General features: G+C 38.3%; 1 protein-coding gene across 1 annotated transcript in view; it reads right to left on the reverse strand.

Annotated features, from left to right (window-relative positions):
- Positions 1 to 21,554, reverse strand: part of LOC117219137 (dipeptidase 1) — a 287,674-nt gene extending 266,120 nt beyond the window's left edge. Inside the window, exon 1 of the mRNA XM_033468054.2 lies at positions 21,355 to 21,554. The gene's annotated coding sequence lies outside the window, so the exon portion shown is untranslated. The remainder of the gene's footprint in view (positions 1 to 21,354) is intronic.
- Positions 21,555 to 24,095: the final 2,541 nt, after the last annotated feature.

Genomic DNA, 24,095 nt, shown 5'->3' on the forward strand with positions numbered 1-24,095 from the left:
ACCGCAATCGTTTTAATCTCTTGTTAGTTTCAAGAAGCAATCGGGTTTTCTCGCATTCCTTTTCGTTTCATTATTTACCATCGAATTTAACTAAAATGTTTTTCACGAATCGTTCTTGTTTCGAGCAAATGTGGATAAATTCGTATGAACTGGCTGCCTTCCACGGTTTTAATAACACCCATTCTGCATTATTGCATCGAATATAAATAATATATTTTCGATTGATTCAATTGTTTGAGCATTTTGTCGATCTCATGCAGTATTTTACCAGCAGCGTATTTTACTTTTGGAATCACAAATTCACACATTATCAAGTCAGGTTATAAATATCTTGTTTTCTTTGTCTTCATGTTTGTATACTGTTTCGTTATTAATAATTTGTTAAATATTTTTAGTAATTGCATTTTGAGCTTGCTAAAGGATATGAAGATTAATGTAAACTTGTTTTGTCTTCAATTTTCAATAAAAAAATATTCTTAAAAAATATATTAGTAACAATAAACTGTTATCAATCTTAGTTATAACAGTTTTTAACAGTCAAATCGAAATTATATCAACTTTGCCTTCAGTCAATAAATATTAGAAGCGTCGATCCGAAAAGCTTGCTCTTAGCTTTCAGCGCAATACATATTTAATCTAAAAATTTATCATACTTACAAGAGTATAATGTGACATTGAGCGTGTATCTATGAAAACACATAGATCTAAAATGAGTAATCTGGAAAAAGATCTGAAACAAGTAATGAGATACATAGCCGAAAAGAGAGTAAAATGTACTCTCTTAAAATAAGAGAACATGAACACTGGTTAGCGACTCCCCTTTGTCTGTTGATGAAAGCGAATTTACTTCCGGAGCTGCTTCTAGTCTTTTGATAAGCTGCAATAAAAGTGGACGAGTTTTTATATCATATCGTAGGTTCGATGAACGAATTTGGCTTTTTATAAAGACTCTTAATAACGTTTTATGCGCGAATCCTTTTGTTTTAACTATTTTTTTTACAGGTTTCAAGGATATAGAACCATCCTCAATTTGTCTACGTATGTACGGCGATGGCTTTTATTACACTGTATTTATTTTACAGAGTTTTTCTGCAACGTATCCACTGTGAAAAAAATAGGATACAGTATACTAGTCGTAAAAATATTGAAATTACACACCTTTCTAAGTAGATCATTCGAAATATTATATACGTCATTTTTGGAAATCGTCGCTCGATGTGTTAGGGTCGCCGATGCCACCAAATACTGCTCAAAAGTGCGAGGGTTAATTTACGCCACATACGAAACAGTTTCACGGCACTTCGCTCTTTCATTTTGCAGGATGCAGCGCGTCCTCTCATCGGCCGTATCACGAATGAGTTAGCACCCTGTGTACAAGGGGGTCGTTGAACGAAGACAAAGTGAAGGAAGGTCTTTAAGTCGCGGAACTTATGCTAGATAGCAGTGCGCTGCGAGAGAAAGTAGTTTATAACGTCATTCATGCTCGAGGAAACGACTTTGCCGGGGCCAAAATGTTTAGCATGCACTATAAGGTAAATGTCCTGGTGATTGAATACGTCCAGTAATTTACGTTTTCATTAATGTCGAGCTTCATAACGATAATTAGATTACTGACAAAACTGAATAATGTTCTCCAAACGGTTCTTTCTACGCGAGAACAAACGGTGTTTTTGAACGTGGGATGTGTTATACAGAAAAATATGTTACATTACAGCATAGTACAGAAATCATCATAATTTATATTTCACATTTTTACAATAAGCAGGATATTTTTTAACTCGTTAAAGAATATAAAATCCAGATATATTTTCTCTCTCTCTGTCTCGATGAAAGTATTCGATATAAAAGAAAAATTAATGAGTTCACTAACCAGATAAATCTATCCACGTATAAATGTAATTGTTATTAATAGACCGCGGATTTTACAAACATGAATACGTGAAATTTAAAACAATGAAAATATTAAGAGAATTTAGGATGTACTATTTTCAACTCACTGATATTATTAAAGAAAGAGGAATATTTCTATTTCACTCGTATTTGTTGCAATTGATGAAGATAATTTTTATCTTGCATAATGGTTCGCACTCTATTTATTGGTTTAATGAGTGACTTACAACGGAAATTCTTTTCTTAATTGTCGAATCACACGGGAACATTTGCCTTACATCCATCCGGCGTTTCCACCTTTGCGCGCCCGTTCGATCGAGTGTTCTTTAGCAGGGAGAACCGACAGATTCGCGTGGCGCATCGATGACAGACGTTCACGTTAATGACAGTTTAACAGCACTTTTCGCATCGGTTTTTCCATTTCTAAAGGCGGGCCGAATACGTAATAAGCGAATCGAACTCGCGCTATTAATGTTCGCGTTGCCCCGCAATAATTTGCGGAGTTGAACGAGTTCGCGCTGATCGCGCGGCCGATTAACGTTCTCTAATTAAAAGACACCGTTTAGCCGGCGGAGGGGAGGGAAGTCCGGCCCGCCTTTCTTTCCTTCCCTTTTTCCGAAATTAATTAAACCGAGCGCCGGCCGTATTATCGCCGGCGCGGCGCGCGTTAATTTTGACAGTGCAATTGTTGCGGGCAAAAACTGTTACGCGCGAACTTCCACGGCAGCCTGAATTTACAGTCGGCGTGCGGTTGTCTGACCACAAATGACTCATTCCACTAGACCCCGTTAACCTACCGTGTTTCCCATACAAAATTCGTAACAGTCCTCGGCCCGTATTTACGCTTCATCAAACTACTTAAGCCGTATTATGATGAACAACAGTCTCGAGCAGATTATTGTTCTGCATTAGGACTGGCGCGTTGCTGTTTAACGCATCGTTTCCCCGAACCGAACGAATTTATTTGCCGACCGCGCTGCTGCTACACGTTGATCGAACGTAGCCAATTATTGTAATTTATCTGCTCGATGCAACAGTATAATATTCGCTGACAATAATTGTTTTTATCGCCGACGCCGGCTGATTACTAAATATTGTTAAAAATATGTCGACGAAGTTATATGCTATTATTAGTGTGCATGGTAATGAGTAAACTCTCGGAAGCTAATTAGCAGAGTGCCAGCGTGTGGAAATTGCTTTCGGAATGGCACTAGTAACAGTAGAATTTGTGGCGCAAATGAAATTTTGCAAAGTCATCGCAATGTTTGTCTAAGTAGTGCTTTCCATTCCTGCTTTCAACGAATTCGTTACAGATATTCGTTGCTTTTTCTAACATTTTCATTTCATTTAACTGTGTTCAGCATTCTTATTATGTAATAAGTAACAGTCATCGTTAAGAACTAATTAATAACAGTGTATTCATTCACTAATGCCATTTACGCTATTTCTACAATATAAGATGTAATTGATAACAATTGCAATAGATACATCATTCTAGCAACGACACAAATAAAAAGTTTCAGGCTTTCAGTATCGATTAGTGAAGGAAAAAATAGATATGAAATGTAATAACTGTCTAAGCAGCTGTGTAAATATTTTGTAATAGTAACTGTATGTTAGAATTTGTTATAGAATGATATAATACTATAATTCAATCATTAAGCTTATACGATTTTTATACAAAATACAAATTTCCTCAAATATAGAAACCAAATTGAAATTTGTTTCTCTTTTAAAGATTTCTACTAAATCAATGCCATCGATATTTTTCAATTCCTCTAATCTTTCTACTGTTTCACACTTCACATAATGATTTCTGTCATTCAGATCTGTACAATAGTCACTTTGCTATACGTCTGATATTATCGACAAAAGTAAATGACAACACATTCTTACATTCTACGTGAAAAATTGTGTAAACATGTATTTCTTTATTTCCAATCAATTATTTAGTAAAATAAATTCTTCGTCTTTTACCATGTAATATTGTCGAAACGACTGGTCTTTCATTTTTTTATTTACAGATTTCTGATGTTATAAGAATGTTTCTGTGACAAATTTTTAGATAAACTTCATTAATTCGGGACATATTACAGTAGGAACCAAATTTAAATAAATCCGATCTCGTCGTTATTATAAAACAATACGCATTCGTCTTGCTTAGGTAGCCCTATTGTTAAGTTGGAAAAATGAGAGCCGGTAGAGGGCTAAACACTCGAAGTCAGATATTTATGGCAGGCTTTAGATGCTATTCGGAGAAGAATGAAACGTCCCCGAGCGAAGGAGACAAAAGTTCCTCATCGTTTCGCTCTAAGTGTTCAGAATTGCGAATTTGCATAAACGTCCGCAGTCCAGCAATTACGTTCCGTTTAACAACCCTCTCGCGGAATCACCACGAATGTATCAAGGCCGGACCGAGACGAGACTGCTTCGAAAATATTTTCCTTCGACCTACGTCGGGGAAGGTGAAGCAGAGACAAGCGGAGACATCTCGGCCGGGAGTAAGTGCGCCGATAAAATCTCGACGGCTTCTTCGCGATAATATCATTTCGAGATACTTTCACGAGGAATTTCACCGTGCCCGATACCCGCGCGCGAGGAAAGCAACGGATAGTGACAAAATACGGCTGAATCGGTTCAACGAACTTGCGAAGATCCTACACCGACGCGTGTAATCGCGCACATTTCGTGTGCTCAACCATCTACGAACGAATGATTAACACCGGGATTAGCAGACGGTTCGGAATTGCTCGTTCCATTTTAATTTCGCAATCACTGGTATCGTTACGGTCCTCGTATTATACAGGCAGTTTTATTTATTCGCACGTCAAGACGTTTCAGGCATCGCGTCGTAACTTTTCGAGCAAATTAAAATCGAGTTAAAATCACGTTAGAATCAAGATAAAATCAAGCTAATATCAAGCTAAAGTCAAGCTAAAGTCAAGCTAAAATCAAGTTAAAATCTAGTTAAAATCATGTTAAAATTTAGTTGAAACCAATTTCTCGATCGCGGTACTTCTAGTGTTGAGAACTACGACGAAATCTTTCAGATGTGTTCAAGAGTTCAAACGTTTGAAAACTGTAAAAAGCGATCTGTAAATGTTGATCTGTTAAAAATATTGTCTACTGTGTGCTGGATTCGGAGAACAAATTATTGTTACACTTTCTTGCTATATTAATCTCTTTTTTTATTATATAGACGGTTACGCACTGCAAACACATCTTTATCGTAGAATCTTTCGATCGATAACGATTTTTGCATAAATAAACAATAGATAGTATCACTTGCATTGACCACGGACGGACTGAACAAAATTGTTCCGAGAAAATTGTTTTTTCTTACGTTCATTTCTATGTCATTTTGTAATAAAAACTGTGCTTTACATTATTAGCGATATTGTACTTTTTACAGCTAACTCGCAAAATTCTTATTTATCTCAATTTTGAGATTAATGGACTTACACTGATCCATACGTATTAGAATGTTACAATGAATTCTCAAATAGAATTTTTAGTGATTATGCTAGCGTGAAGCTATGACGCGGAAGATACTTTTGTTAATGAATCCATTGTTTAAGTCTATTCTATAATTTTCTTTAAGTCTGCGGATGTAACCCGATCTATTCAGAGTCTAAATATCTGAAATTTACAATTTCTTCTTCGACTGTAAATATTTTTAAGTCTCGATATATTGGTCAATTGTTTGCGATTCTGACATGAAATATAATCTCGAAGTATCGTAAACAAGTTCGTAGATCGAGGAATGCAGCCTCATTTAAACGTGCAGTGTGCAATGTAACAGTAAACGCAACTTCAAACGCGTCTTTCTCGAAACGGTATTATTGTTGATTCGCTGGCAACTGTGAAGATGTCTCATTATTGTTTGAACTGTAAAAAAAAGCATCTCAGAATTTAGTAAGACCTCGTTTTTTACTCGAACGATAGTTATGCCAGTGCAGATGAAACACGTCTTCGATCGTTTAAAAACAATTTCTTCCGAGACACTTTAATGAAACTGCGATGTATAAGAATGAAAAAAATCAATATTTTTACTCTAAAAGAATATAACACATTCTTGGAACGTATAACAATAAACCTGCAACGTTTGAATAAAAATATTGAACACTCGAGGTACCGTGATCTGTGTCTATTTTGACCCGAAGCATAAAAATCGTTACATAAATACCTACTTTCTGAAGCCTAAATAAGAAGTAAAATGTTTAGAGGATGTACTGTAAAAGCTATGCTGAACAAGATTGCTAATTAAAACAAACAATTCTAGATACAGCTAGCCTAAAATATTCCGAAAAATCACCTGTTCTTTTCACGAGGTATCAGCGAGCTTTTTGCAGAAAATTAGAGTATTTCATTTAATCAAATTAAAATTGCAAAGCACAGTAGCATGGCGTCGAGTTACACGGATCCTAATAGTATTCGGAAGATATAATGGATAAGTGTGCAAATTAATACGTAACCATACAGTGTGTTCATTGATTACCGAAACCGGCACCATGCTAGTTATCCAGCACTAATTCATAGATACGCTAGAGAACGCCCAGGTCGATAGTTTTCTATACGATAGTTTAAATACGGGTCCGCTCGAAAATTGCTGTCGATTGAATGCACTGGGCGTGATCGTGCACGTATGGTATCTTTGCATGATTGAGTAGATAACCGTCGTCGGTCGTTTAATCGCGTCCAGATTTCTACCTGATGTCACGTCTGAGTGATCTACAACCACTGTTGCGATAAATAATCTCGTCCGCTGTAAGGCTCGTTTTGTAATCCGGTTTCCGTCAACGAAGAACGTTCTCGCTTGTTGAAAATCACAAGCAACTTTGTGACGGAACTTACACAAAAGATCGCGGATTGCTGTCCGGCGGTATTGTTCTTTTGCATGACATTGCTGGGCCTTAGATCGTCGCGGCTCGAACTGTACAAATGTTTCGGAACCATTTCGCTGGAAACTTTTTCACCGTCCGTTTTTGCATTCAAAGAGCCTAGTGATCCGAAAACAATCCCGGTCGCAAGAATGGCGTTAACGAATGACGCAGCACGCTACAGCAGCAATATTTTACGATGTGATAAGAAAGCTAGTATCGTGATATCGTAAACGTGTTCTTTCCTTGTTTCAAAGACTCCGAAAGACACGGCTTGCAGCATCGTATCGCTGGATAAGAAACATGTGCACTTTCGGGATGCGAAAACTTTCGGGAAATTGCAAAATCTAAGATATAGAAGAGTGTGTAATGTAAACAATGAACAGCATTCTAGTTATTCGTGCAATTCGAATTATTTCGAATTAATATTCCTGTATTGTCCGAATGAATTCTTTTTAGACGAATATTTTTTATTCGATTATTCGTTATCCCTCATAAATTATTCTATCTATTCATTCGAATTTACTCGAATTTATTTTATTATTTTATTTTGAATTATTCGCGTAATTCGAATAACTCATTCGATTCTAGATAGATTGTACAATTATTTGGATAATAATGCGAATAAAATTGTCAACTGTCCTTGTTTTTACGTAATTTTATAAGAATATATTTATACGAATACGTTCAGGAACCATTCAATTTCAACTGCAATATTACAAATAATGGCGGCAACCTGTGTGTTACAATCGCGTGTTAGTTTTATTTTGAATTATTCGCGTAATTCTTTATTCGGATGACTCATTCGATCCTAGATAGATTGTAAAATTATTCGGATAATAATGGGAATAAAATTGTCAACTGTCCTTGTTTTTACGTAATTTTATAAGAATATATTTATACGAATACGTTCAGGAACCATTCAATTTCAACTGCAATATTACAAATAATGGCGGCAACCTGTGTGTTACAATCGCGTGTTAGTTTTATTTTGAATTATTCGCGTAATTCTTTATTCGGATAACTCATTCGATCCTAGATAGATTGTAAAATTATTCGGATAATAATGCGAATAAAATTGTCAAGTGTCCTTGTTTTTACGTAATTTTATAAGAATATATTTATACGAATACGTTCAGGAACCATTCAATTTCAACTACAATATTACAAATAATGGCGGCAACCTGTGCGTTACAATCGCGTGTTAGTTTTATTTTGAATTATTCGCGTAATTCTTTATTCGGATAACTCATTCGACCCTAGATAGATTGTAAAATTATTCGGATAATAATGCGAATAAAATTGTCAACTGTCCTTGTTTTTACGTAATTTTATAAGAATATATTTATACGAATACGTTCAGGAACCATTCAATTTCAACTGCAATATTACAAATAATGGCGGCAACCTGTGTGTTACAATCGCGTGTTAGTTTTATTTTGAATTATTCGCGTAATTCTTTATTCGGATAACTCATTCGATCCTAGATAGATTGTAAAATTATTCGGATAATAATGCGAATAAAATTGTCAACTGTCCTTGTTTTTACGTAATTTTATAAGAATATATTTATACGAATACGTTCAGGAACCATTCAATTTCAACTACAATATTACAAATAATGGCGGCAACCTGTGCGTTACAATCGCGTGTTAGTTTTATTTTGAATTATTCGCGTAATTCTTTATTCGGATAACTCATTCGATCCTAGATAGATTGTAAAATTATTCGGATAATAATGCGAATAAAATTGTCAACTGTCCTTGTTTTTACGTAATTTTATAAGAATATATTTATACGAATACGTTCAGGAACCATTCAATTTCAACTACAATATTACAAATAATGGCGGCAACCTGTGCGTTACAATCGCGGGTTAGTTTATATATAACTATAATTATGCCGTGTGTCACATCGATAAGTACTTTCGCCGAATATAACATGCTTAAAGATTTAATTGGAGGCCGTGGCAACGATTGAACGACCCGATGGTTAACAACAATCGCAACTAGCAATCCCATTGATAATAACGTCTCGTAATTGGACAGCGTCATTGAGAATCATTTCTGTACAAACAATGCATACCAATTACAAAGCGTCGTGTTTGCCCCGTAGAATGTTTGCAGAAGATATGACCCGGAGTTTTCGGAGGAGAACGAGCCACGTCGGGTTTTGCAGGCCCGTGTCGCCGGAATGGAATTTGGAACTCTCGGTTCCATCGAACACGACACTCGATAAGAGATTCTTACATTTTTCACCGTCCGGTCGATCTTTCCCTGGCCGATTCACTCGCTGGGAATTATTCCTTTCCAACGAGAATTTAACAAGAAGAATTAGTGCCGTTAAGAACTCAAAGGACATTTCTAAAGGGGATTAATCGGGACGTGATTCAAGCTGAGATTTAAAGCTACGATTTTAATGTTCCAGCGGGGAGCAATTATACAGCGAGTTTCATGAGTCAATAATTCGTGAAGCGAATCCAAGAACTAAGTAAAGAAAAGATATTGCGCGGCGGATAGACTGAAGATTACGTACGGTACTTCTAACGGACAAATGTATTTACAGTTCGGTATGGTTGTAGTGGAACATGCTTAGATCGTTGCAGAAGTCTTACAAAAAAAGAATCGAATTTTTCTTCCGCTGTATATAAATTAATGGACAGAGGATTTTATGCGTTTATTGCAAGAATTGATAAGAAAAATAAAAAATAGTGCATATGTTGTAAGATTTTGCGAATATATACTGTTACATTACTTCTAATTGATTAAAACTATTCAAAGAGAAATACGTTTTTACTTGAGTATTGTTTTATGCCATTGCTGAACAAAGTTCTTATTTTGCATACAGATACTTTGCATAAAGCACTGCTATTTCTAATTATTACCAATTGATATTTCATAGAATAATTTACGATTGATATTTCATAGAATAATTTGCAATTAATATTTCATATTAACGATTTACGATTGATATTTCATAGGATAATTTATAATCGAAATTTCATTTAATTCTCATTGATATTTAATAATAGATTAGGAACAGCGTAATTACCAAGAATTGTGGTTAATATCAATGACTAATAAATTGAACAGCGGAAATATTGTTTGCAGGACTATAATAAAGTATTGTGACATACAGAACTATAGAACAATATTCGATCTATGGATTTAATACAGCACGATAGTACGCGAAAAAAATAATAAATTACGCTATTTTTAAATGCGCAGTAAAATTGGATGAAATATTCAAATATGATGCAGCTTTAAAAATAATTGTCGATGCACGAAGACACGAGGTACCGAGACTTTACCATCGATTTCGCAGGCAAATATTTAGGAGTCAAATATACGCAGTTGCCTAAGGTTCACACTAACTTTATTGGTCGACGCAGTAGTCCGTGCCAAAACAAACATTAAAGTTAGTAGATGCATTTCAAGTTTTTCATTTATATAAAGAAGTATATCGAAAATCTGGGCTGAAATAAGAATTTTGTTTCCTGCTCGAAATGCACTGAGAGATTAAACTCTCGGCTTCTATTCTCGAGGAATATTTTAGAGGTACTCTAGCAAATTCGTTCAGAAAGCATTACTTGCCGAATTAATGATACTAATAGAGGAACTAGGTTAACATTACACAGAGAATAGTAGAATTTTATGAGGGCTTTTATTTTTGTAAAAGCACGAACGGTGTCCTATTTGTTGTAGATCGTGCGACTTGGACGGTAAGAAAATCTCTGAACACCCAGTGCATTCGCTATTTCTTGAACTTTCTTATTGAAGGCGAGCACCTATGAAAAATGTGCGAGGAGATTCATTCAGAGAGCCTTTAGAAGTTCGTTGAACCGATTCTATTGTATTTTGTCATCCCTGGTATCTTTTTCTCTCTCCGTGCGAGTGCCACGTCAACGGCAGAGGGAGACGCGTTTTTTATGACGGCAGTAATAATGTAGGGAGCCTAGGAAGAAGAGGGACTCGAACCCGTGATCTCTGGCTAGATCCTCCTATTGGCCGGCCATATCTTTATCACCGCGTACCATCCTCTCGATTTTCCTAAGTTTTGTGACTCTAGCCGGCCAAGATTTCGGCAATTGATTTCCATATGTGCAAGATCAGGTGCGAACGAAATCAATTTCAAGCGATTTCCCGTATCATGTACTCGTATAATCTATAATAACAGCGATTTCACTAAAAGTATTATGATAGCGTTTGTTTAAACAATTTCCCGGTAGAACAACGGGAAAAGGAGAATTTGTTACAGTACAAAAATGAACAGTATATTAATTAATAATATAAATTATGTTATCATACGATCATAAATGATGTTATTATAGGATTATAAATGATATTATCGTATAATTATATATGATATTATTATAGAATTATTATATATTTATAATTATTATATAATTATAATATCTTTAAATTAAACGTAATTCTTCTCAACCTATTCCATTCAATTTTCATGAATTATTTTATAAAAATCAGAATGAGGAACATAGAGAATTCACGAAGTAGAAAATTCTTTATGAGAAAAGCATAGAAGTAGAAGAATTAAAATATAGATGAATTAAAGAAATAGAAGAATTAAAATATAGAAGAATTAAAGAAATAGAAGAATTAAAACATAGAAGAATTAAAGAAATAGAAGAATTCAAGTTTGTTAATGTACATATTTTCTTGTATTAGAAAAATGTGTAAACACCACGAATGCATGAAGATCTGCAGTCTAGTTATACTTATAAGATGCAACTAAGGTGATTCTTTGTAGAAAAATAAATTATTAGTATACGTATACATACTTCAATAAGGAGGAGTAGAAGACTGATAAAACAATGTATATTATTTCCCAAAATACCCCTTAACGTATGAAATCGAGTAAACATTATTATACTGAGGGATTAGAGTAATCGCTGTTATTTTATTCATCCACTTAGCTAGAAAATATAGAAGAAATTCTTCCATCGAGTTCAACCTTTCACACTGAATCTACCGAGCCGGATGAAATTATAGACTAGTGAATAGAAAATGATTCAGTAAATTTTTCAATCCAAGCATCCGTTATAACAAAAATGGCGAAAGGTCTGAATAAATACCGGATATCGTTATGAAGTATCATACCTAAGTAACTTTTGGAAATACTCTGTATCTGGAAGAAAAATAAATATGGAAATCATCAAAAATGTGCATTAAATTGTGGACAGCACTCTAACCAAAGTAGTTGCAAAGAGATCCTATATTCATTAACCTTTCGCGCTCCGAAATATATTCTTCCTTTTATTTTAGAATTTGCTATAACGCAATTCAAGCGTACTAATATAACTTTACAACCTAACTAGAACTAAATATACTATAATTGTTCCACCTATCACGTAATTGCGTAATTTATTCATGAATACAATGCGAATTATGAAAACAAAGTATTAATGCAAAAATCAATGTCGAGTCTGACGCGACGTAGGACCCCAAATGGTTAACAATTTATACAAGTCTATGTATTCAATCTCACTCTTACTTCTGAAATAAATTTCCTCCTAAGAGCTTGCTAGAGTGAATCGAATAATTTGGAAAAAATGTTCATACTCGTTTCAGCGGACCGCCTGATTTATCAGTCTCGTTTAATGCCCGCTAGCTCCAACGATTTCTTGCCCATTTTCGCCGGTCCATCGAGTATTCCATTTTCATTGCGAACACGTAAAGTGCAATCACCTGATCTTTATTCTCGATCCTATCGGTGGTGGGAATCCCAGGGAGGAGAGCACGGTCGCCGTAGATTGCTAATCGTCCCAAGACTCGGGCTAACCCCTTTGTCTCGTTGGTTCTATTAACGCGCACTCGTAAACCGAAATTATTCCCAGCTTGACGTTCGCCACGCGAAACGATGTTTGTTCCGGTTGTCGTCGCCGTGTCACGGAAACTGTCTATTTATCCAGATACCACGGAACTGCCATGCCGGTAGCGGGGTCGCGCGTATCATTTACGACAGGATTGAACCATTGCCAGTCGATCCATCGATTTCGCGTACGCCGTACAAACGGCAGAAGACGGTGGCGCGCGACGGAGTCCGCTGACGTATTCGGCGGTCGATATCCATCCCCGGTATCGAAAGCCCCGGAGCTGATCATCGAAAGGAAATCTCCGTTAGGAGCAAAAACCGTCTAACCTCGAGAGAAAGAATTACGATCGGCTCGCGGCTATTGAACGTCCGATAGAAACGTATATTCCGGCCGTCTCCGCCGGGATGAGATCAAATCCGTCAGCAGGGCGAGCCACGGCATTTCCATAGCTATTCTTAAGAAATAGCCGCACCCGGCTCCGAGACGAGGAAAAAAGACGGGCGACGCGCGAAGCAACTGGTTGCAAAAACAGAGGGAACGATCGCCCTGTCGGGGACGATGCCGACGAGTTGATTGGAGTGACCTGCCACATGCTTGGAAACTGGAAACTGCAGCGTCTTCGATTTTATTTGAATAACGTGAAGCCTATCGGCTGTTCGAACTAATCGCGAGAACCGTTTGGTTAACGGACCGATGCTAAGTCGCAGTGCTGGATTATCTCGACTGGTTCGTGAGATAAGTAGTGTCCACACTACTACGGGTTTCTATAGTGTATCGATCGCCTTAAAAGTGTTCGCACACGCGGTAACTTTTTTCAAATTGGACTGAATGACTTGAATTTTTGTTAGATGATAGGGGGACTTAGTTTACTAGGGAATAACTAAAATGGTACTTTTTTAATTTTGCTATTACTTGGAATGACAAAAAAATATAAAATTCTTGTCTTCTCATTTTTTTATGTGAGCCTATAACGAAAATTTCAAAAAATGACTTTCGTATATGCGTGCTGAATATTTGTTCGAAATTGGTTAACTCAGAGTCAAGCTATACGCGCTGAAAGATTTAGAAAACTTCAAAAAGCAGATTCCTTACAGTTTTTGGCCAAAAGTGTCAACAATCGGGACAAAACTGGGACTTTCGTGATTTTTAATTATTATTTTTATTATTAGCTAATAACAACGTCAACCGGTTTCGATGACATCTTCAGCATGCACCTAAGTGCATATTTTGAAGTTTTTCGCTATGGACTCAGATAAGAAACTTGAAAAATGTTTTGTGTTGACAATCCAAGCAATAGCAAAACTAAGAAAAAGAGCATTTCAGTCATTGTGTAGTAGACTAGGCCTTTTATATCGTAAAAAATCATTCAGGTCGTTTTGGAAGCATTTGGATAATGAAATTATTACATGATCACAGAACTAGATTAAGTCTTGATGGGTTCATAGAATAACAAATATTGAATGACGATCATCTTATACTAAGTTAATACTCTCAATATTATATATTCAGAAAATACAATATATGTTCGAAGTGAACTCGGATCGTTTTAGATAGCCTGGAACATTTTACTTCGAAAACGAAAAACTACGGCTTGAAGTTAGCTAGAATCAAGGTGAGATAGGTCAGAACTCTTTATAAGCACTTTGAGAAATGTAAGCGGTACTTGGAAGTATAATCAAACATTGACCAAGCAGATCCGAAGCTTTTATGAGTATCTTACCCAGCAAAAAAAAACGACGTGCCCGAGCAAAATTGCAATATACAGCGCGTTACAACGAAAATATTAAACTTTAGCTTTCGCGTCAACAACTCTAGATAACTGCATAAAAGTTTCAGCGTTTAGTATGAATGCCCCGAGAAGTTTTAATTGCCTATGAAATTTTGAGAATGAGTTATTACAAATTATCTTGTTCACAGGTGTAACGATGCTTGCTGTTGTCAGACAATGTAATTATGTCAGCGATTCATTCGAAAGAAGCATTTTAACACGTTGTGCAAAATAGACATTTCCTTAGTAAAGAGTATATTTTTAGTCGGTTGTTTTTTAAAAATTATTATTTATTTCTTATTAATTTAATGCAAATTTATTACCGCTTTCAATAATTTTGATAAATCAAAAGTGCTATAATAATATTAATAATATTTTGTATTAGGTCTACCGGACAGTTCAGTCCGTTTGTGAAGCGAAAGAAAATAATAAATTTTTGCAAATATCATTTTTGAAAATATACAGTCGGCGTACAAAGTATTTTCACACCTTTTAAAACGGAATAACTTCTTTATAATTGGACCAAGCGATCTAATTATCGCCAAAAAATTTAGATTGCTTGATCCAGTTATAAAAAAAGCTATTCCAAATGAACATGTGCACGCGTATCGAAACTTGAAATGACATTATCGGGCAGAACATTACGGTAGACTTAATATTTCACTAATTATATTTTGTTAGAAACGCATGCAATTTACAGTCTGGTTTGTTTCGTTCAATTTGTTTCATTCAATTTGCACGATATTATGATTGATACAAGTTGCAATATTTTATGAAATACATACTGCAATCGACGGTACGTTATATCGTACGATATAAAACGGCATTTAACCACTCAAATTGACTGCATCTGGTGAGTACATATCGAATTCGATTCCATTTCTAGAGTTCATGCAGAGTGAGCATGAAAGCTCCACAGCTTTGCAATAACTGAACTGAATGAAATGTCTTTCGTCAACATCGGTCTCGAAATCGATTCTCTTTAAATATCATGAAACGCGTTATTAATCATTCTGCGGAATGAGGTTAAAATGTTATCCAATAAATTTTCCGAAATGTACAGAGCTACACGTCAAAGCCTTTTGACAGCGAACAGTTTCTAGTTTCAGTGGTATTCTCACAAAAGTACTGAAAATGCGACATATAAAATTTCTCTTGGAGCATATTAAAGTAACGGATTATCATGAATCTGTGTAATTAGTGACACCGAAAATCACGTTTTGCATGAAAGAAATAATTTAATGACTAAACGTGAAAATTCATCCTTAGTAATTCAAGCTTCTAAGCCAGATAATTCAATCGTATCAAAATACAGCCATGCACACGAAAATACTGAGACGATCCCTTCTTTCAAGAAAACAGGAGAACCGTCTTATCAAGAGAAGAGCAAACTGTCGCAACTCGTATAAGAATTGGACACTCCGAAATTCACATTTATTATCAAAGGAATCAGCTGCGATATGAGGAAATTGAAATACACCAATTACTAGACTGCGGATTTTTATACAAAATAGAAATTGCCTGCCTCAGTTGCAAGAAATAGACAGTAAATAGAAATTTTAGAAATAGACAGTAAATAGAAATTTTTTTAATTTTGATAGACAGTAAATAGAACAATTTTAATGGACTAAAAATTCTATATTAACACTTTTCAATTCCTTTCATGTTTCTATTATTTTAAATAAATAAAATTACACAACAAGCCACCTAATTTTAGACTGCCTAAGATAGAATGTTCCACGCCGTAAACAATTAAAGAAAATCTCACCGACAACAAACTGGGACTATAATTGATAATTCTCGTAATCTACTGAGATTCATCTCAAAGAAACGAAGTATTACATTAGAAAATATAACTGGGAATCACCAGATCAACGCTGTTAATAACCTCGTAATGATTTTGGCGTATAAAACTGATACTTAAAAAAGAAAGAAACGCATTTTTATTCAATTTCTTTCTCTTGCAATTGGATGAGAAAATTTTTGCAGCTCTTGCATAAAGATCCGCAGTCCACCTTAATATCCTGGCAGTCGCTAATATTCGTGTCCGTTAAATTTTGCTCGAAATATTAATCGCGAGTTCGTCACGATTTCAAAGAGAAGGAACGAGAAACGGAATATTTTTTGCACGTAGCAAGATCTATCACGTTTAACACCTTTTCACTGTCACGATAAGCAAACGTACTTCCTTCATAAAACGTCCGGAACTCTGAAATCGCGAAACTGCTGACAGGCGTTTCCGAAATCCCCGGGCTCTTGAAAGCGTTTCTGTTTGAGAAAGTTGTTCCGCGAGTGGAAGAAGTGGAATTCAGTCGGGCACAAATCGGCAAAATATAAGCGAGGAGATAGTACTTTGATACCCCCGGTCGGCGAAATTTTTGCGAGCTCATATTTCCGGCATGCGGTGTACCCCGTTGTTTTGCCGGATGTGATTACGCTCGCAATCTAGCAGGCTGCATGCGGAATTAATCCACTAGAGTTTCCTCGAACTAAGTACTACTAATATCGCCGCACAGTCATAACCACGGTGCTCGATCGGATGCTGGAGAGACAGTAAACACCGGCAGACGTCGGGGAACGCGCCGTTGATAAAATTGCACAGCACCTGGCCAACGAAGCTCGACGATATTTTTGTCATCCATACTCGAACGACTGCCGCTTTTTCAACCGTCTCGACGATTTTCTCTCCACGAGAGACACGCTCCGCGAGAGAGCTATCTATACACGGGTTCGATCGACACTGTTTTCACCGAAATCAAATTCGACGGAAATCAACTTGCATCGACGTCCAGTGGCAACAAGTTTTACGGAGGTCGTGCTGCGAATTCGGAACGTACGAACCCGATATCAGATAAATTAATTGCAAGCGCATCAAATTCGCCGGGGTAGCTATTGTGTATAAATTACTTTTATCTGTAATATGCAAAATTACGGAATTTTATGGAAAATTAAAATTGTCTGCATTGATTGCACGGTTCGATGGACGTTCTATTTCTTTTCGGAATCGTTACAACGAATGTAACATAATACAACAATACGTTCAAATTCTTTAAACGTTTCCACTGTTTCTTTAATGACAAAAGCGGCGCGAACGCTGCGAAGATTAATGTTTCTGTCACTTGCTAGTGCTAAAGTTGAAATTGGACAGCGTCCTATATTAAATACATTACTGTAATTGCAGATAGAACAAAGGTAAAATTAATGTTTATAAATTCTCTGGTTTTTTAACGAGTATTTTAACAAAACACAATTTACCAATTTACTACGATATTATTCCCCTACTTCATCAATGTCATCCACCGTCTTATATAAGCTCCTTCATTTTGACTCGTTAATTGATTGATAATAATTCTCCGGTATCTTTGCACAATCGAAAATCGATATTGCTTTTGCATCTGTATTGCGAATACAGAGCATCAGATTGCTGCAGAATTTCTGCAATATTTTTATTAACTCCGTCAAGAACGTATCGACAACTAAAAGGAAATAAATAGTGTACATACATACATATATATATGTATGTATGTACACTATTTATTTCCTCTCTCTCTATATATATATATATACACGTGTCTTTATTAAATTTACAAAAACAACACAAGCTAGTGATCGGTCAACCCGAACTGGAAACAAGCGCACGGAATAACAGGAACCGTGCAACAATCCAATATCGATTGACTTCTGGGGCCACGAGATTTAACAACAAAATAGCCGAGTCTCTTTCCACAAATATTCGGTCGGTTTGTAAGTTCCTGCAGTTTCAAAATCGCACGTCGCGCGTCAGTCATAATTAGACTGCGGATCCTTATGCAAAATGAAAGTTGTCCGTGTCGACTGCAAGATGCAGGGACTTCGCAAACAATTATTTCCTTTCACAACATAATATAATGCTACCTTTAAATTCTTTAAATATCTTCACCGTTTCGCTTTTGATCCACTCATGTTTCTCACGAATGCACAAAATCCGCGGTCTAGTCGTTACTAACAAGCCTGAACATTTACGATTCAATCGTGCAGGAAAACATGTCGGAGACGTTCGTTCTTGCGAACTTGACACTCCACAAGCTAGTGGAGCCAGTTACTGTGGAGTGAGTTTTTTTTCTGTTTATTATTTAATACAAATATTTAATACACCTTATTCGATAAATATAAAGCTCATTATGCCCGAAAACCAAAGGCATCACACAGAAACCGGTTCCGTCAGGTAAGTTTCCGAAAAATTTGCTCACACCTTGATCACACTTTATTGATCACACGAAACGAATGAGTAAACAATCTCACGAGAGGAGAGAATTATTACGCGGGTAAATTCACATCGAAATTAAAACCGCGCGAACTTACGGAGCCGACCTATCAGTATGAAATAAAATCTCGATTCACAAACCCCGAACTGTTTCCGCCGTGCTCTCCTAAATCGTCCGAGATGGATACAATAAGAATTCGCAACGGAGAAGAGTCCGCCGGCGATCTCATCGCTCTGAAATCAAGAGTACGCGTTCGAAAGCGGAAGGAGACGGCTTGGCACGGCGGCGTCTCCGCGGCCGGCGAAAAATGATTAAAAACGGCAACGAGGAAACGGCGGGACAAGTTGCCGGGTACGAGCGGGAGCGTCTACTTCAATTTCCAAAATTACATTCCCACGCTTATCTTCCGGCGACAGAAGAAACCTTGGGTAACCGGATTGCGCGGCGCTGGGTAGCCGGCGCCGATTTTCGCGCGCGCGGACACATAAGCGGAGTAAACTTGTTAACGGAAGCGTCGGCCGTTTTGGCAACGTGAAAATTGTCCGCGGCGGCGGCGGCGGCACTGCGACGAACCGAGCCGCCGCTGTGATTTAGCAAAACCGATATTAGGCTGCAGTCGAGCCATTCGAAATTGTCCGCGAAAGCGAAAGCGGTTTATTTGTGTCGGACGATTCAATGCTGTACCGATCGCGGCAAAATGCACCGATGCACTCGTTTCACAACACGTTCTGATAGTTCACCAGCCCGTTTAATGGCCGAGAAGAGCGACGCTCGCTGGATCTCGTGTTCGTTACCGTACCGCCGCGTTTTCGAAGCAACCGCCTGTTTAGCTGCTCGAACTTAAGTCATACGCGACGCTCCGAAACGTGTCGGAACGACACACGGGATCCTCCTTCAATATGAAACTCCAGCTCGATGCGAATTCCGCAATCTGCCACTCACAGTTCAACACGTAATCCTAAAATGCACGACGTTGGAAGGGCCGCGCGCGCGATAATCCCCGAAGAAGTCAACGAAACCTACGAATCGGAACAAAACCGGGAACACCTCCTGAAGTTTGTCGAAACTATAGGCATACGGGGTGGAATCTAAGCGTTGGAAAAGTCGTTGATAACGATTAGACTGTCGATAAGACGTGAAAGATTGAAACAACGAGATGAAGACGCTTCGAAACATGTCCACGCTGTTTTTCTAGCGTTTCGAATTATCAGCGAAGTATCCAACTTTTAATGTTTTCGGACGTTTACTCCTCAAAATCTTCAGTAAATCCTCTTTCGCAGCTTTCCAACGAGAAATAATTACCTCTGTGGGAAGGTTTTACGCAACGAATCCTACGCGTGAAGCGTTGCATAGTTCTTGCACCTAGACAGAGCAACGATAACAAAGGGAGCCGTGTATAGTCAGCTTCTGAATTTCTTTATTGTGCTTGGTTAAGTGTTCAAATATATCTAACCCGTTCAGTGTAGAACAACGATGTATCGTTGTTGAGTACGCTGTGAGAAAATGTTGTTTTCATAATATTTTCAATAAACAACAGTTTCGTTTCTTCTTCCTTTCTGAATTTTCTAATTATCGTGTTTCACAAGATTTTCGTAGTTTCTTTTCGAAACTGAAATTCTTCAGACTCTTTCGGCCGGCGCAAAGAGAGTCACAATAAGGTCGTTGTTTGGATTTTCCAGCGTTCCCTTCCTCGAATGTTTCCTTTCGACTCGCGTGCCATTGAAGCACGTCGACTCGAGCTTATTCAAAACAACGATCGCGCGACAACTCCGAGACACGGAGCACGTCATTAAATTAGAGAGAAAAGGTATAAATTTAATCCCGGGGACACAATAGAGGCGACTCCTCGCATTATTTGTGGCGGCAGTAGCAAGAAACGATATCCTGGCGGCTGTCTCCATCGTTATAGTGTTTCAGGTCAACTGAATCTCGTCGATTCTTCGCGCGGCGCGTCTGTTTCACGCAAAACGCGATATCGCGTTTCACGAGTGCCAGCGAAAACCGTCGGAAGTGTTCGTTTCCCTCCTGTTGTTGCGTTCGTACCCAATTTGAACGGCCCTTATCGCGACACAGAACCTGGAACGACCCTCTGGCAAAAGTAATTTACCCACGTTTCGCGGTACTCCGACGTGAACGGCGAAACGATCACGTGTAAAAACGGCTAGTTAGGCGAGAGAGAAACCGTGATCAGGTGTCCCAGCGATTCCGGCAGCGAGTCGAATACGATCGGTTTAAACGACGAGAAATGGAAAGGTGACAAACGATATATCTACGAGACATCTGCATCGAGTGGCGATAGAGCCGGGTCCGAAAATCTCGAAGACTCCGGCGACTCCTCGGTTCTTCACAAAGTTCCGAGGACACCTCGCGGGCTCTCGGCAGCTCGGCGTCACATCACTTTACGATCCTGGTCGTAATCTTCTGCCTAACTTCCCTACAGGGTCGGCGGGGGGGAGGGGGGAGCACGGGGTAGGGGGGCGAGCGACGAGCGTCGAGGAGGCGGTCCATGCACTGGCACGACGAACAAACAAAACGTGAACCGCGTGAAAAGTCGAGCGAAACACCCGGTACGTGTCGATCGTCGGACACGGAAGGGTCTCGACGTACAACAAGCCGTGACGTATCGTAGGGACGGATCGAGGGCCCCGGGGTTCGGATCTCTCGATCCTCGAGGACACCTGGCGCAGCTCGGGAATCACGCGTGGCGATCACTTGCTCGAAAACAACGTAAGGAATTACATTCCGCTGGCCGATCGTCGGCCGCCTCTCGTACTCCGGGCATCTGGTTCACTGGCGCGTCGTTGCACTGGCCCCCACGGTCCGTTAATCACCGGACTAATCACCAACTTAATCAGCCACGTACAACTACGGGCATATATCACCACCGAGCGAACGTAACGAGAGGTTCGAGACAAGGATCGGAGCCGTCGCGCACTCGGCGACCGCCGCGGCAAGACTGGGGTCTGCTACCCGGCCGGGGTAGCTGCCATGGCAACCCGACCACCCCCGAAACCTTCCACACCAGCCGTCTCCCTCTTCCACGGGCTTTCCGCAGTCGCCTGTTCTCTTTCCAGGCCTCTCTTTCCATCCATCCAGCCGGAGCACACGCTTTCCTCGCGCACCCCCTCGAGCCTACGACCACTCTCTCGCGCAAGCTCCAACCGCTGCCGGAGGAAAAGTCGCAGAAGCTCGTGGCCTCCACTCCTGGAGATCCTCCGATCTCTGCCGCGCCGCGCTGCTCTTCTCCACTATGCTCTGCTCCGCTCACCTCGGCTCGGCTACCAGGCTAGAGAGTCTCGTGTGTCTCTCGGCCGGCCTTCCTTCGATCGTTCGTCCCTCGGTTCGGTCGTTCGTTCTCCTGTACCTGCTTCCGTCAAGTTCGTTTCCTCGGTCTTTCTTACGTTTAGCGCTCCAACAATCGCCGTCGTTCGTTCACTCGCTGCTCCTGCTACCTGTTCTGACGGTCCAGCTAGGCTGAACCCAACGAGGCGAAATTTCGGGGAGTACCGAGAACTTGAAGAAGTTCGGGGATTGAACGAATTCTTCGGGAATTAGATCTGCCAAGGCAGTGGCTAGGTCCGTTTTGACCTAGAGCATTTAAATCGTTCGCTTGATTACTCAATTTTCGGCAGTTAAGTGAAATCAATTTGCTGCAATGTTAGGAACAACGGGAAGGCTAATGAGTCGGCAGGACGTTTGTTAATGAATACGTTTCGAGAAATTGCTTAATAAAGTTCAGAATCGTTGTAAACATCGCTGATGATACAATTGTGAAAATGGCCCACCGTCCGAGGGTTATGTGAATGATGTTAAGAGTGTATTCTAATGTGAACGGTGGTCCTTTTAACTTCTTTGAGATCTTTTTGTGAATCGTCAGGTATTCGTTTTCATCTTTGAATCCATCGAGCTTATAAAAACGAACGAATCGAAATATATTTTTAACAACATTTTTAATTCACATAACTGATCTATTGATCCTAGAAGTAAAATTAGCTAGATTTTGAGTTTGTATTTTTTAAAGAAGACAGATCTTCATCGAGTATTGCTGCCATGTTTTCGCGAATATTTATTTTCTAATTATCGTTTACAATTCCTTAATTATTGTGACAATATTTTCCTTCGGGAATCGTATATAGAACGTTGCAAAATAACATGGTCACGGTGTCCATATTTACTGTTTACGAAACAACAAAACGAGGAAACAGTTGAACACCGCAAAGCAATCGTAGCGACGTCAAAAATTAAATTTTCCAACGAAACCAACATCACGTGCTATTTGTCAATATTGAGACAAAATCAATTTGTGAATTATGCTAATGAAAAAACGACTTCGAACTTCTCCTGGTAGCTAATTGATGCATGGACTATTGGGAAGTATTTATGTAAAAATTTACCACTTTATGATCTCGAGGATCGTTTAATTTGCTGCCAAGATCGTCACTCTGAGCAGATTAAAAGTTTGTACTTGACGTTTTAATGGACAGTGATTGAGAGAAGGTTAGATGGAATTAGATCGACAAAAATTCTTTTTGCACGTTTCGTTTGTGGCTTATCGCGGTCCCAGTGAATGGCAATTGCAAGATGCCTAATAAAAGTGCTGTAAACATTTTTATGTGGAAAAGCTATGATTAACGTTAGTTATTTTATATTATACGGGAAATGTTCGGTCACTGGGGATGTTCATTCATTGGATATAACAATCTACTTTTCTTCTCCAGTTTTTCTGTAGCCAGAAAACGCCTAGTCAGGTTTAAGATAGATTTGGGCTAGTAATTCACGGTAACATGAAGGTCTGTGTTAGATCTGGAATAGATTTATAGGTGAAGTCTAGGTCAGGCTTGGATTAGAACAAGGCGAGGTCTGGGTTAAGCGTGTGGATGGTGGTACTAAACATACTTTTGACGACACGTACAAAAATCATTGAAATCAGCGAAATTAATACTAATCTGTGTAATTACCAGACTGCGTATCTTTATGCAAAATAAGCACTTTGTTCAGCAATTATATAAAAGAAAAGTTAAATTGAATTATATTTGTTACTTCAATAGCTTTCATTCTCTTGTCAATGTTTGCAATAAGTATATTAACCCGAGAAAGATAACCTACGTCGCAGAGGCGCCTGCGAAATAAACATATTGCTATCTAATTTTTCATAGAGGTCTAGTGATTTAAGTTTAAAATTACTTAAAATATAAAAAAATATAATATAAATGCATTTTATTTTTACAATAATGCCAAACCTTTAAAATGACTAGATTAACTTAAATATCCATTGTTAGTATAAAATTGACGCCTTAGAAAAGCATGCGCCTCTGAAGCGTATGGTTATCTTTTACGTACGTTGTCATATGGTTATCTTTCTAGGGTTAAACAATCATTATAGGGATGATACCTGTTTGTAAATAATTGTCAAGGATAATTTTTATTTAGGAAATAACATCGAATTCGTATCATATGAAAATTTGCATCATCGCTGACTA

Source organism: Megalopta genalis, chromosome 11 (genome assembly GCF_051020955.1).
Source record: "Megalopta genalis isolate 19385.01 chromosome 11, iyMegGena1_principal, whole genome shotgun sequence".
NCBI classification, from domain to species: domain Eukaryota; kingdom Metazoa; phylum Arthropoda; class Insecta; order Hymenoptera; family Halictidae; genus Megalopta; species Megalopta genalis.